Source organism: Cryptomeria japonica, chromosome 2, assembly GCF_030272615.1.
Source record: "Cryptomeria japonica chromosome 2, Sugi_1.0, whole genome shotgun sequence".
NCBI classification, from domain to species: domain Eukaryota; kingdom Viridiplantae; phylum Streptophyta; class Pinopsida; order Cupressales; family Cupressaceae; genus Cryptomeria; species Cryptomeria japonica.
The window spans coordinates 509,075,556-509,091,993 of NC_081406.1; positions in this window are offsets into that span (position 1 = coordinate 509,075,556).

A 16,438-nucleotide genomic window follows, 5' to 3' on the forward strand; every position below is an offset into this window, starting at 1 on the left:
ATAATATACAAAGTAAACAAGATAATATATATGCTATGGAGATAAAATGATAAATGCAAGAGGGAATAAACTCCCCTTCTACACTCAAAAGTGAAGAGCTTGTTGGAGAGAAGAAGCACAAAATCCCCTTGTAGTATGAAGTGATGATGATGGAGTCTCAAGCACAAAGTAAAAAAATAGCTAAGAGAATTATTCAAAATGTGAGAGAGCAAAAATATGTGTGAGAATGCTTCAAAGATTGATAGAGAGCTTCATTAGAGTGCTAGAGATCATTAAGGATTGCAAGAGAGCTAAATGAAGCCTAGAAAGGCTAGAAAAGCAACCTAGAAATGAATTTGATGTTGATGCACACTGCAAGGGGCATTATAACCTCTACAAATCATAGGTGTAATGCTCCAATAACCACCTTTAGACTACATATTCATGGGATGCTAGTGCGGTTCACATGTGTCCACAAGTAAGGCAGTTAATGGAGTAGGAAAAGGTATATAAGCAAGGGTGACAAGGAAAACTAAGCAGACAAGTGGACAAAAGCTAAAGAAGTTCTTTAATTGGCTTAAAGAGAAGGCACTTATGTAGTATGGAATTGCACACGGTTCAATTCAAAATGTTACAGTGTGCTTCAATTATATTGTATGGATTACATATGCTTCATATTTATTGGGTATGTAAGCACATATTTTAGCCTCAATAGTGGTTAATTAGTGATCACTTGGTTTAGAAAAATATGTTATGTGTATCCTTTATCTCATCCTTTATCTCACTCTACTAAGTTGTAGGATGTATCTTGTGATTTTGTGAAGCCATAAGTTTAATTGAGGTTGACTTTGGGTCCACATGTTATGAACTAGTAACCGTGTGTGTTCTCTTTATGCATATGTGTGTGTATATTTTTTTAAAATAAGTGCCTTGTAAAATTTTCAAGGTGAATGGTGATGCTGGTATGACACGCCTTTCAACTCCACGTGAAAGGATTTTGATCCAAAGCTATGAACTTGTGAGGTCACAAATGAGGGACCTCATCCCCAATTATGAAATCTCAGGCTCAAATTCATAAGCGCCATGGATCGACAAAGGCACAAGCCCGTAATCATAATTCCCCTTCAGGGTTTTGAACCTTGGTGGCCACAATAACACCACCACCAATTAACCAACACATTATGAGAATAATTCCTTTGTGTGAATTTATTTTAACATTTTATTTCCTTTTGCATTTTATTACTTCATGCATTAGTTGTTATGAAATATTTAAATATGACCTTTATGCTTTAATGTGAAATTGGTTTAATTTAATTACCATTATGGGATGGTCCTATCCATTTTAAATATTATGATAATTTAAAAATGCATTATGAATTATAAGATTGTTTGGGCTTTATGCCTTAGCCAATAAATTAAATTTGTGTTAATTTAATTGAAAAAATAACCTTATTTGCAATTCAATTTGGAAATATTATTAATATTAATATTTTGACCTAAAATATTTATATGCTAGTAAAAAAAATCTAATATGCAAATATGGAATTAAAACAACCACTCAGAAAAATATCTTGTGGTTGGGAAGAGAAAACAAAAGAGAACAAGGGTTTAGGGATTTATGAATGTGTAAAAAAAAAGAAAAAAAAGTTCATTTTGGTTATATTTTCTCCACTTGAAATGACTCTTTCTCCCCCTTGCTTTGGAATTTTGCTTGAATTGGAAGTGGATTTGGGATGGAATAATGATTGCTACACCATTGAAGAAGGAAGAATTGGGGATTACTTGTCCCTTGTGTGTGTGAAGCAAAACAAATTCTTCAAACCCTTGTTATGAATCACATTCATTAAGGTATTCATATATTTAAAGTTGAAAAAATTCTTATTGTTTGTGCTCTCTACCATATCCACATTAAGTGGATACCATATGGCATTCAATTCTAGGATTGAAATATGAAATTCAATCTAGAATAGGCGTGGTTTATTTAATTTTGAATTATGTATTTCATTTTATAGTCATTATGTTGACAAAGTTCCTTTGATTTCCCATGTGATGCAAAAAAGAATAATGTGCATATTAGGATCATAAGGGTATGTTTGAAATTTGGAGTTTGTGTATTTGATGAATAAACCAAGGAAAAGGATAGAGAGATCAATAAACTAAAAATAAGAGAGATTAAATGGCTAACATGGTGTCACAACTCATGCATTATAGGCAACCTATAAGAGTTTATTTTCTATTTTTAAGATACAGTTCTTAGTTTTCAATTTATGCAACTATATTTTGATTTGCCTTTTTCTTTTGTAGCCCCCAAACAATTCTTCAATATTTTTAAATCAGCTACCCATGAACTCCAAAATTCCCTCTCTAAATTTTATTTACATAATTATGTAGTACCATATGAAATAGAATAGAATCCCCTCCTCTATACAGGTGATTTACAATTAAGAGGATTTTTTTCATTTATTAAGAATGAAGCCAAAAAAGGACAACATATGTGATATTTTAGAGATTTGGAGAAATTAGCAACAACCCTTAAGGCTAAAATGTAACATCCCAAAACATATACTCAATACTTGGATCATACTCATGTGTAGACCAAACATTAAAAAAGAGCAATGAAAGAAAGATGAGATAGTCATATTATGTTTGGACATATAACACAAAAATAAAGAAGGTTAGTCTTGAGATTTATTGCATCAAGATGGCATGAAATAAAAAGAAAGGAACCACATTCCTTGTATAATCATCATACAACCATATGGAGAACTAGAAGATACATGAGAATTGATCAAGACCATGATGTGTAGTTGATGTTGCTTTTATTCCAACCACCAATGTTATGGTGGCTTGTGTCACACTAGCAAGGAGCTATACTATACAATGGAGAAGAAAAACATGTAAGGTGGAATAGAGTGGAAAAGAAAAGGGGATTCTATTGGAATCGACATATTCAACACACAAGAATCAATACACCATGGCACTTTAGGGACCTGGCTCTTGAATGAAAAACTAGATGTCTCCTTTTGTTGAGGGACAAGTAAAATCTTAATTTGGGGGGAATGATGGGCTTATTTCACTGTATTTTTCATTAGATTGATAAACCTCTATTTCCCAAGGGCTATAGACTTTTACATTGAAACAACAATTCTTTTCTAAGTATTAAGACTAATTGATAAGTATTAGAATATTAATTACAAATGTTAGATATAATACATGTGCATAACTATTGATGAAATGATGCGATTCTCAATATGAGGAGTGGTTCTAGGAACTAACATACTGCAACAACAAAAGTAGTCAAAGCATCATGCGAATTTAATGCAGCCAAGTAACTATAGAAACACCATGTATTCTTACAATTGAGAAGCATGGGGTACATAAGTGAACATTCCAAGCATTGAGGTGACTACCCAAATGACATTATTAGGCCCCTATCTTCTTAACACCTAGAATACTTCTGTTATAATTGTCATCAACAATTTGTGTTGCATTTTCATCTTAGTTATTAAAGTCCTTCTTTCTGTTGGATATGTAGCTCCATTAGGAATCTATTTTATGTTATGTTTCTTAGTTAAATTATCCTCTTCCTATATCATGAATGAGTGATAGCTTAGGATTGGTCTATTATAATAAAGTAAAGTCTAAGTACAATGTAGGAGATGAACCACATGTCAATAATTTTGCAAACCTTATCTATTTTCAACATCCTATAATTTTCTACATTTGATTGAATTTATGAATAAGTATATGAGAAAAATCTTGGTGGTAAATTCATTCAACTATTGGTATGGTGACTACACCTACCAAGGTCAAGGCCCATTTGAGGTAAGATGCTACTTAATAATTTATTTTTAGTATTTATATGATTTAGCTTGATAAATAATTTACATAGTTTCATGTTTTTTTGATTCCTACAACTAGTTGAATTAAACTATAAGAATAGTTTAGTATTGACTTGCCAATTGCTTTTCATTTATAGTTGATGATTTCTCTTAGTTATAATTAATTTTTAATATGTGATTGTAATTTCATGGCACTTTAGGAGGATTGCATATTCTATTAATAAAAGTAAGTTAAATTTATTCTTAGATTGCAACACAACTTAGGCATATCATAGTGTACACATAGTATTGACTCCATGTCAAGTTTACAAACATGACTGACAATTTAATGTACCTTATGATTAATTGATGGTTTCTTAGCATAGGATGACCTCATCTCTAAGTTCCAAAGCCAATATACATAGCTTGCATTATTAGTTAATATAGGGAACCATACAACCACCATTAAAATAAAAGAATTTCAAAAGGGGAAGTTACCAATTCCAACAATAAAGTGTAAAATGCATGCAATTTCAACAATTTAAATCAAGCATGATCAAGGATCACAAAATAAATATATGACAAAATTTGGTGAATAGGTACTCACAAGAAGAGCTAAAATTTAATATTGGTACTACAACACTTAAAGGATAACCTCATCTCTTAGCATAGGACGACCTCATCTCTAAGTTCCAAAGCCAATCTACATAACTTGCATTATTAGTTAATATAGAGAACCATACAACTACCATTAAAATATAAGAATTTCAAAAGGGGAAGTTTCCAATTCCAACAATAAAGTGTAAAATGCATGCAATTTCAACAATAAATCAAGCATGATCAAGGATCACAAAATAGATGCATGACAAAATTTGGTGAATAGGTACTCACAAGAAGAGCTAAAATTTAATATTGGTATTACAATACTTAATTGTTTGTGTAAATGTGTCTTCAAGTTTAATATTTTATTTTGGTTATTGGTGAATACCAATAACTAGAATAAAATATTGAACTTGAAGACACATCTACATGAACTATGTGACTGACACTAGCCACAATTGAGGGAATAAAGAGTCACATAGCACCTAGGAATACAAGATACAAGGTGTGTTAGAGAACTTTCTCGAGCACATTGAGCATACAAGTAATCTTAGACTCCAAACACATTACACAATATGGATAGCCATCTCAACTTGTCCATTCAAAACATAAACCAAACTTCATGTAATTATAACTTCATTACAACTCATCCACAATAGATTCACAAATCACATGAACATACATTTTATTTAACTCTATAATAATTAACATTATCATGATTCACAAGGCATGATACTTTACTTGGGGCTCTAGGCCACAACACCACAATGTTCCTACCATGCAAAATTAATTTTTATAAAAAAAATTCACACTATGTAAGAGAGAGAACACCCCAATTATTTGATGGCCAACAAATGTAAGATGGATATACTAATGCATTCTCCATTTTACCAAATGTTTTATCATAATCGCCATGCATATGACCCATTAACACCTATTTTAACCCCTTCAACTTATACAATGTAATAATCCATCTAGGTTATGTTGAAAATATTTTCATTGATGTCAAGGGCATTCCGTTGCGATTGTTAGATTTCATCACTAATGTCGAAGGTAGGATTGTATGTGTAAGAGTGATTAAAAGGTTGTCATCACTATCATTGATGACAAATAAGACCTTTGTGTCAAGTGAGAAAATGAACAAGAGTGATGGACAAATTGTCATTGATGAAGATAATTGTCATTAATGTAATTTACATATACCAATCAAATTTGGTGTCCAAGACAAATGATAGTTGAATCCTCTAGATGAAGACAAGGCAAATGTTGGGCAAGTTATTCTATAAAGCATGATGCCTTCCTTTTATGAATATTGGTGAGTTTCTTTTATCAAGACATTCAATGATCAAACAACAATAGCAAAGGATAAAGAAAAGCCTTAGATTGAACAATTGATCAAACAACTAGCGTAAAGATTATTATGCATTCTAATATAGAACAATTGAAGGAATTTTGACAAGGTCAAAATGATTATTAGAGTAGTGATAATCATGAGCAATTTTTTGATAGATAAGGATCCTTAAACAAAACTACTTTTTTTTTATCAAATGAACATGATGACATCATGGTGGTACCATCTCAACTCTATATAGGTCTTGAAGATAAAATTAGTAAAGATGATGAAGATGGTGCAAGAGAATTGTAGGACACAATGACAAAGATAAATAGAACAAAACATCAAAGATAAATCAAAACTAAAGAAAACAAGATATACAATGACAACTATGAAATCCAAGAGATTCATCTATGTGATTGAATTCATGGCTGACTATTTTTGTCATCACTGAGCACCCAAAACATGTGAATTCAATGACTACACTTGATTAAGACACATATTTACATCATATAGAGGACATCGAACATTAGTTATAATTTATTAATAAATTAAGACATCATATAGAGTCAATGAAAGAGAAAATTATCATTGATAGAAGTAGCATAAACTTTTGGTGAGCAATTTACATTTGAATATAATATAAACATATATTAATATCAGTGACATCTTGTAAGTTTGAATTTTGTTTATGCAAGAAGAATAAAATGCTGTTTTAAAATCGCTGGACATATTGTGAACAAAGACAAAACACAGAGCCATTAATTATGAGGAAGATTAATAGCATTGTTTATGTTAGATAGTCAAAAATGAAAACAACGACTAACCTTAAGGAGATGCGATAAATAATATCTTTTGTTTACTAAAAAGTGGAGAAGTAGAGATTAAGAAAGGGTGCACTTTGGTGTGTGTTGTTTTTAAAGGAAATAAATAAACCAAAAGATATAATTTATAAGAAAGATATCAAATAAGAGGTTTGATGAAGAGGTATGTCTTTTAAAGAACAATACATCTCTTGAAAGGTATAAAGTGGAGATGATGAGAATTAGAAGTTGCTTCGAATTTTTGTTCATCTGCAATGACATCATCTTCAAAGAGTGTAGAGAGATTAATGATTATCTTTGAGCCTAAGGAAATAGTAAAGGCATAACGAATTGTGTCGTATAATGCATTGTCACAAGTTCCGAGTGGTGTTGTGGTCAAAGGTGATTTGTCTAAATATATTGACTATAAGATAGAAGATCTAGGATCTCTATACATTTACACACAGTTGAAATCACTTTGTGAGGAAAATGGTAATATTAAGACAAAGTATGCTAGGGTTTTTGAAAAGGGTTTTCATAATGCTGCTTATTTTCTTGAAGATTTTGATGAAGCGCATATCAGAATCATTTTGAGTCGAGTTCATGGAGAAAACATGTATTTAGAAAGAACTCACACAATTACAAAGGAAGCAATTCAGGCTATGACTGACTATTTCTCAACCGGTGAAGTACCTGAGTTAAGGAGAATTTCTAAGGATACTGTCTTCAACTTAACTGGTTCTACATCTGATCGGCGTGCTTTTTCTGTTAACAACATTAAAGACCCTGCAGTAAAACTAGCAGCAATGGTAATAGGCTACCGAGTATTTTACTCCAGTAGACTTAATAGTGTCCCTTCAGCAGCAGTTCATACAACTCACAGAAGGATTGTTGATAATGCAAATTATGATCTCTGTGAAGCTATCAGGAGTCAATTGTTTTTGAACTTGCAATCTATCAAGAAGAATAGAAGTTTGAAATTCAAGTTTGGTCAGCTATTAGTTGGATTATTCTTTTATTTTCAGAACTTTCTACCAGAAATTGGAGACATTGAGTGGTCGAAGGACTCACCGGTCTCGACACAAATTAATAACAACATCAAGGTTGTAAAGAATACTTTCCCTGCTACCATGAATAAATATTTTAATGAGTTCCAAAAGAAAATGAGCATGAGAATGAGACTACCAGAAGAAGTGGTAAAACACTTTGAAAAGGATATAATCTTCACTGTTACCACTGATTTTTGCCTGATGCAAGCAATTGAGCCAAGAGAGGAAGAAATGGAAGACATGAGTTATGAGGTGAACTATGATCTACTAGTTGGTTATGCTAATACCCTATTAGCATCACCTAAAGACAAAAAGAAGGGAAAATTGGACATTATGGCAGTCCAAGATGCACCGACACAAACCAATACTGCACCTGTTAAAAGTGAAAAAGGAAAGCATAAGAAATCTGATGAAGCAACTCCAACAATAAAGAGTACTAGGGTTACTAGGAGTGTCCTAACCAAAAAGGAACCAGAACCCAAAGTATATATTAATAAGGAGACAAAGAAAAGAGGCAGAATATTAATTTTGCAACCAAAGTCTGAGGGAATAGATTCTGATGAAGAACCAAAGAAGGCAAAGACAATGGGTAGAATATCTAAGAAGGATAAGGAAGTGCCAAAGGCAACTGTACCTATTGATATATCTAAGTTCAAGCCTGAAACCCATTTTGAAAGAACAATGAAGACACTAGGAAGGAATAGGTTTGACAATGTAAAAGAGCATTTTGATTCCTTCACTAAAAATGAGAAAGATCAAGTGATTCAACATGTAATCACTCATCTGTGTCATTACGATAGATATCCACATGAACTAGAAAAGGATATCTCAAATTCTTTGTACACTATTCTTTCGGATAAATGGGAGGAAGCTATAAAATTAGAAAAAGAAATCATTGATGAGGTATATGTACAATATTTTCCTAAACTTTCTAAAGATGATATTAGTACTTTAGTCAGTCGATATAAATCTCAGTTTACTTTCAAAGCAAGAAGACTGAAGTTACTCAGTGGAAAGAAGGTAATTATTGAAACTGAGACCCATCAAATAGCCTGTGAAATCAGAAAAATGGAAGAACTCATCCAATCCTCTATGAATGAGGATAATATTGTTGATAATGTTACTCGACCAGAAATGGATGAAGAAGAGATTGTTCAAGTTGATGAGGTCTATCCTATCAAGGGTGACACCATTGTACATAATATTGATGATTAGGACACAATTGATCTATCTATAGACAACACTGCACCAGATATGGAGCCTCCTGCAATCACTGATGTACAAGTTACCCTAGTTGAGCAACCGACAACTCAACTGAAAGTTGACAATCCACTGGTCATAGAACAACTGGATAAACTTCAATCTCCACCGGTCATTCATGTCACTCAAATAGAGCCTACTAAAAAAGTTGTCGCACAGTCACTTGAAAAGAAAACTGAGAAAGCAATCATTAAAGTCGCATCCTCTGAACCAGCAAAGCAAAAGAAAATCGATGAGGATGATGATGATTCTTTGAGTATTTCAGGAACCATTGATGTGGATAGTATGAGCGCATCAGAAATGATGAAGATTGCTAATGTTATGCAATCTAGAGTACATAAGAAGAGATTGAAATAGAAAAAGGTTGAAGCTGAAACCATTCAGCCCGCAGTAGAAATTTTATCTGGTTTACTACCAGGAACATCTACCACACATCTTTCTACACCTATTAGAAAACTTGGTCAGTTAGTTGCAAATGCATCTGATCAAATCAAGTCATTGGAAGATGCTGCTCAACTGTATGCTAAAAAGAGTCACAAGAAGAAATATGGAGAAAAATTGGCAAAGGATATTGATAGTGGTAAAATGGCTCTATCACACAATAAAAGTTTGTTGAGGAAAATATTTGCTTCTACCTCCAATGTTACTTTATTTTATTCTGACATTTCAAAAAGTCAAATTGAAACAAAGCAAGAACTGGAAAGGATATGCAAGGCATATGTCCCACTTCAGGACTCTATACTTGCCTTTAGCAAATCTGTAGATGATTTGCACAATAGACTGGACACCTATGATAATGAGAAGGCAAAGAGACTCCGATCTCTTAAAGAACTCAAAATTCAACTCACATCACAGGTAGACATACTTCAGAGAGCCCACTCCAATGCAGAAGCTATTCTTGCAACCCCTGAAACTTGTACACTGGACTCAATGGAAGAATTTCATTCACAGCTGATGTCTACATTTGAGTATACTGAGAACATATTGGAATCATGGGAAAATGCTTTGTCGCAGATGAAGAAGAGCTAGAATGTTATTTTTATGAGAATTGCTTATGGCTGAACTTTGATTTAAGTATTTTTTTATTGTATATGCTAAACACTTTGATACACATTTTCTATATATATATATATATTTTGCTTTTTCAATTTGTCATTGTTGTCAAAGGGGGAGTAGAAATATGTATGTGTGTTTGAAAATTTTGTATAATGTATGCATTAAGGGGGAGCATAAGTATATGTGTAAATTTGTTGTGTATGCACACTTAGCAGTATTACTGTAAAATTTTCTAATTGTTTCCATCAATTCCATAGGGGGAGATTGTTGGCATGATGATTATTGTAATGTATTCATCATATGTTGTCATTAATGAAACACTCTCTCTCACACACATGATTATATTGACTACTGGTGGAACTTCAATTGTTTACACTGTCAACCGGTATTCTTATTGATTATTCCTAACCGGTACTTTGTGTCAACCGATATGTGCATATGAGACAACTTGTGGTTATGATAAGATGAAGATGAAGATGGAGATCAAGCAGAGATCATGACAAAAGATTCAAGGATAATGGTTTCATAATTAACTCAAACTGGTATTGATTGTTCCAACCAATATTTGGTAATTTTTGTGATGAGTTATGATCACTTGACTAGATACACTGCACCTAGGAAATTGTGTTTTGATTTCCTTGGGCCGACATGAAATTTGAACTTCTATTTAATGACATCTTAGTGAATCATTTGAGAGATGTTATGATATTGGTATGCACGTAGTACGAAAGATTATCATGTCGAAGAGATATAAGTGTTAAGATGAAGAGTATGTTGTATAGCAGTGTTGAGATTGTTTAGAAGGATCTGATCAAGCAAGTATTGTGCTACTCAGAATAGATCAAACCAATCCTTTTGTTCTCTAACAATTATAGTAGAATCAAATCCCCTAACCAGGTAAGCTCTAAAAAGCTTCAATGTATAAATCCTCTAACAGGGTGATCCATTAACTTGGATTCTTAAATCCTCTAGCGAGGTTACTCCTAATAGGGTACTACCTTTAATAGGGTATAAGCTTCTAATCAAGCTTTGAGATCTCTAACATGATTTGCTCCTAGAAGACCACTTTGTAGACCTTAACCGGTCAGTTATCTATTACTGTAGATAGTTAACTTGTGAGTTCCATCTCACAATGGTTTTTACCTATTTGGGTTTTCCACGTATAAACACTTGTGTTATGGTGAATTCTTTACTTTTTGTGAATGCTATTATATCATTTTGGATTACAAGCATTGTGTTAAAAATCTTAATTAAGTTCATCTACCGGTTAGTGTTTGAAGTAGTTCTATTTTTGTTGTCACTGATTCACCCCCCCTCTCAGTGCTTTTCAAGTCCATCATTTGCTTGCAACATATTGGTAATTCTCTAAAGGTATTGTAATGTCCACTAGTGTATGCTAAGAGATCCTTTGTAATAAAATTTTGGGTAATGACCTAGATATTGCTATTGAGGTGTTGTAATTGTATACCTTGGATACTTACGATGTGATTTGATATGTTTTATCACTAGATGCGATGTCTTGGTTTACCATTGATGTGTGCTACCAACAAGGTTTAATATTGGCATTTGTTGTTTGATTATGTACACTATGGAGTGTATGTCATGATGTTATATACTTGGTCTTTTGTGTCTTAATACTATATCATACTTGTTAATGAGGTTCCTGATGGATGGGCATTGAGAGGTATGAATCACTTATAGTAGATTTGTGTATGTGGTTTTGTATACGTTGGCTTATTTTAGAGTTTCAACATCATCATTTTCATTATATGTGTTATATGCGAGTCAATAATGATTATATAGTTCAATATTACATTTTTCATGGTTATTAATTTTTACATTTGTGTTACTAGATCATGTGGCTTTAGGATAATTTTCAATTGATGTAGTTATTGATATTTTTATTTATTTATAATATATTGTATTGGGAGTTTGTGTGTAGAGGGGGAAAAAGTAAACCACACTGAAAGGCCTTCGACAACCTCTCAGGGACTCACTCAATCTACCTCTTCACTTAGGATAAGCACAAAGCCTAATAGTTGTCAAGTGCCACTCGATCATAAAGTTTCATTCATAGAATCTGAAAGAGTAAGTCACAAATATCTTTTGGTGACCTCTGCTAACTCTTAGCCTAAGGACACATGTGTAGGTAGTGGATGACAATGCAACACACTAGTGTCTCATACAAACATAGTATGAAGTTCCACAAAAAAAATATATAATGACAAGTTATAGGTTTTAACGTGTCTTAAGTATGATAAATGCATAACAAAATTAAACTAACTATAAATGAGAAGTGAAAAGATAAGGAAAAGGAAGGAAAAGATACAATGGGTCCATGAATGAAGCCTCTAGAAAAGATAGCTCTTCTCAACAACTTGTACACAAAATAAAGAGACAAAAATGTTGGGGTTGTGTTTTAGAGGTCTGCCATAGTCAGACCCCCATTTTGATGTTTCCACTTCCATAGATAGCTAACATAAATAATGGATAAATTGATAAATAATATACAAAGTAAACAAGAGAATAGGTAAGCTATGGAGATAAAATGATAAATGCAAGAGGGAAGAAACTCCCCTTCTACACCCAAAAGTGAAGAGCTTGTTGGAAAGAAGAAGCACAAAATCCCCTTGTAGCATGAAGCGATATTTCTTTGGGACATCTTTTGTTAGATAAATCACTCAATTGGAGCCAACTTGGTAGCACATTTGTGATGTTGACGTGACTTCCCTTACCGTGATAGCCAACAATTGCTAAGTAGCCTGCTCATTTAGAGGCAGCGGTATTTATTACCTTGATCCTGGAGATTATTTCAATTGCATCTCGACCCTTTGTTCTCTGACATCCTTTAGTGTTTATCAACCCTCTTAGTAAATGATGAGTTGTATTTATCCGCACCTTTTAAATTCTAGATCTATTTAAGTAATGACTTGATTGAGCTCTTGGTTATTTGAAATTCTTGAAGCTCCTATGGATACTCCGCTAAGATTAATAGGGCTCAAGCGGAAAATGGATTTTGTAGGAGAAATTAAGGAGGAGAGATTGAAAGGCATCCCGATCTTTCCGAATCCCTTGGTCATCAGGGTGGTCATGAAAATCCTCGGGGATGATTACATTTTGAATGAAGCCAATTTAGACATTGCCGCAATGTTCTTGGTAGTGGCCATGCATTTTGAAAATGATAGGAATGCAGTAATGAAACTTTGTAAAAAGTTCTTCAAGAAGGAATTGCTAGGAGAATTGGAACGTGTGATGGTCAATATTGACGAGGATCTCACTGCTTTGAATCCTCATGACTATGACATTCTCATTCAGATGAACAACCGGGTGCCTAGATATCCAATTCTATCAATTGGGGATCCAACAGCCTTTGAAGCCTACAACCCAATTAGGCGAAGGAATCTCTTCTTCCTCATGTGGCTTTTGTAGGTTAGGAAACCAACGTGCAACAGGTGGTTGGCTAACTATCTAGAAGCGAAGAATATTGAAGTGGTTTCGGATGATTTGGTGATCCCCCCTTCCCCTGTTTCCACCCATGTTAATTCGCTAGCCAGATCTGGAGAAAAGGATCCACAGGAGTGAGTAAGAAGATGTTGGGCTAGTTAGACGGGTCCGTTGTGGTTTTTTCTTTCTGCCTCTTTATGACTCTCAAGTCTTTATAGTTTTTCTTTAGACTTATCTCAGACTTATCTTTCTTCAGACCTATGGCAGCTTAGTTTTATTTTATGCTCTAACTTTAGTTATGTTTCTATCTCTTAAGCTGGTTTATCCCTTTGTAGCTTGGACTTAGATTTTTTGGATCTTGTTTATGGGTTTAGATCATAATGCTTATCTTCTTTGCTTTCTGGTAGTATTTATTAAAGCTCTTAATATGTTCTCTCTTATTTTTTATTTGTAATGATAATGGCTGATTTAGTAAGGAGGCCATCTCGACTTCATATAAAGGTTTTTGTGTTGAATAAGCTAGCTTCTTTCTGTAATCTGGTTCAGAGTTATCTCCTCCTTTCCCCTCTCTTGCACATTTAAAGGTGGAAGCCATCTTGATTTCTCTCTATAATTTTTCAATCAGCAGAATGCAGGAAAGATATGATCTTACTTTATCTTGGGAAAGATTCGGTCTTAGTGTTCTTTTCCGAATGGCTCCCCATCTCCCTGTCTAGTGCTATGAAATTGCTATACTATGATTTAGGCAGGATTCTTGTTTTATAAATTCTTAGCATTACTTATAGCTTTGTGGATGTTGTTGATTAATGGTAAGGCTTGGCACCATTAGTTATGATTATTTTTTTGGGCTAACATCTCTTGGAGTGATTTGCTGTAGGACAAGTCTGAAGGTTGGCTGTAGGTTTGGTCACGATTATCTTAGCAGGGCTTTCCCCTTTCAGGGATATGGAGCTTTATTAATCATTTAGGGAGTTTCTTGATATTGTTGTCTCATTTATGCTTTGTTGTATTTTCCTGACATTGAACTTGGCCGTAAGATCTTTTGCAGACCAGGGGAACAATTTGTAACCTTCTTTTGAGAGACTAGATCCAGGCAATAAAAGGTTGAGATGATGCAGACATCATTTTAAGGAATGAGTAGATTTTTCAGTACTTCAAAAATCTAGATCGATATCTCTCTCTCATATAGTTAAGCCTTGATGGTATTTCCCCAAGGACTATTGTATCCTATTCTTATTCTCTTGTTATATGTATCATTAGATTCTGATCCTCTAATGGATCTGGGTGAGACCAGAGGTTTTCTCCCCTCCATTCTTTCCTACCGATGCCCACACCGAATGGAGTTGTAATCTTTGTCTTTTAATTAATAAAATTTTTCAGGCTTCGACCTTTTATCGATAAAATATTTATATGCTAGTAAGAAAAATCTAATACGAAAATATGGAATTAAAATAGCCACTCGGAAAATATCTTATGGATGGGAAGAGAACAAAAGAGAGAAAAGGGGTTTAGGGATTTATGAATGTGTAAAAAAAAGAAAAAAAGTTCATTTTGGTTATATTTTCTCCACTTGTAATGGCTCTTTATCCCTCTTTCTTTGGAATTTTGCTTGAATTGGAAGTGGATTTGGGATGAAATAATGATTGCTACACCATTGCATAAGGAAGATTTGGGGATTACTTGTCCCTTGTGTGTGTGTGAAGAAAAATAAATTCTTCAAACCCTTGGTTGTGAATTGCATTCATTAAGGTATTCATCTATTTAAATTTGAAATACTTCTTATTGTTTGTGCTCTCTACCATATCCACATTAAGTGGATACCATATGGTATTCAATTATAGGATTGCAATATGAAATTCAATCCAGAATAGGTGTGGTTTATTTAATTTTGAATTATGTATTTCATTTTATAGTCATTATGTTGACAAAGTTCCTTTGATTTCCCATGTGATGCAAAAAAGAATAATGTGCATATTAGGATCATAAGGGTATGTTTGAAATTTGGAGTTTGTGTATTTGATGCATAAATCAAGGAAAAGGATAGATAGATCAACATACTAAAAATAAGAGAGATAAAATGGCTAACATGGTGTCATAACTCATGCATTATAGGCAACTTCTAAGAGTTTATTATCTATTTTTAAGACAAGTTCTTAGTTTTCAATTTATGCAACTATACTGGGACTTGCCTTTTTCTTTTGTATCCCCCAAACAATTCTTCAATGTTTTTAAATCATCTACCCATGAACTCCAAAATTCCCTCTCTGATTTTTATTTACTTAATTATGTAGTACCATATGAAATAGAATAGAATCCCCACCTCTATGCAGGTGATTTACAATTAAGAGAATTGTGTTCATTTATTAAGAATGAAGCCAACAGAGGACAACAATGAGAGATTTTAGGTATTTGGAGAAATCAGTGATATTACCCTTAAGGTCAAAATGTAACATCCCAAAACATGTACTCAATACTTGGATCATACTCATGTGCAGACCAAACATTCAAAAAGAGTAATAAAAGAAAGGTGGGATAGTCATATTATGTTTGGAGGGATAACCCAAAAAACAAGAAGGTTAGTCTTGAGATTTATTGCATCAAAGATGGCATGAGATAAAAAGAAAGGAACCACATTCCTTGTATAATCATCATACAACCATAAGGAGAACTATAAGATACATGAGAATTGATCAAGACCATGATGTGTAGTTGATGTGGCTTTTATTCCAACCAACAATGTTATGGTGTCTTGTGGCACACTAGCAAGGAGATATACTATACAATGGAGAAGAAAAACATGCAAGGTGGAATAGAGTGGAAAAGAAAAGGGGATTCTATTGGAATCCACATATTCAATGCACAAGAATCAATGCCCCATGGGACTTTAGGGAGCTGGCCCTTGAATGAAAAACTAGATGTCTCCTTTTGCTTTGGGACAAGTAAAATCTTAATTTGGGGGGAATTATGGGATTATTTTACTTTATTTTTCATTAGATTGATAAAACTCTATTTCCCAAGGGATATAGACTTTTACATTGAAACCACAATTCTTTTCTAAGTATTAAGACTATTTGATATGTACTAGAATATTAA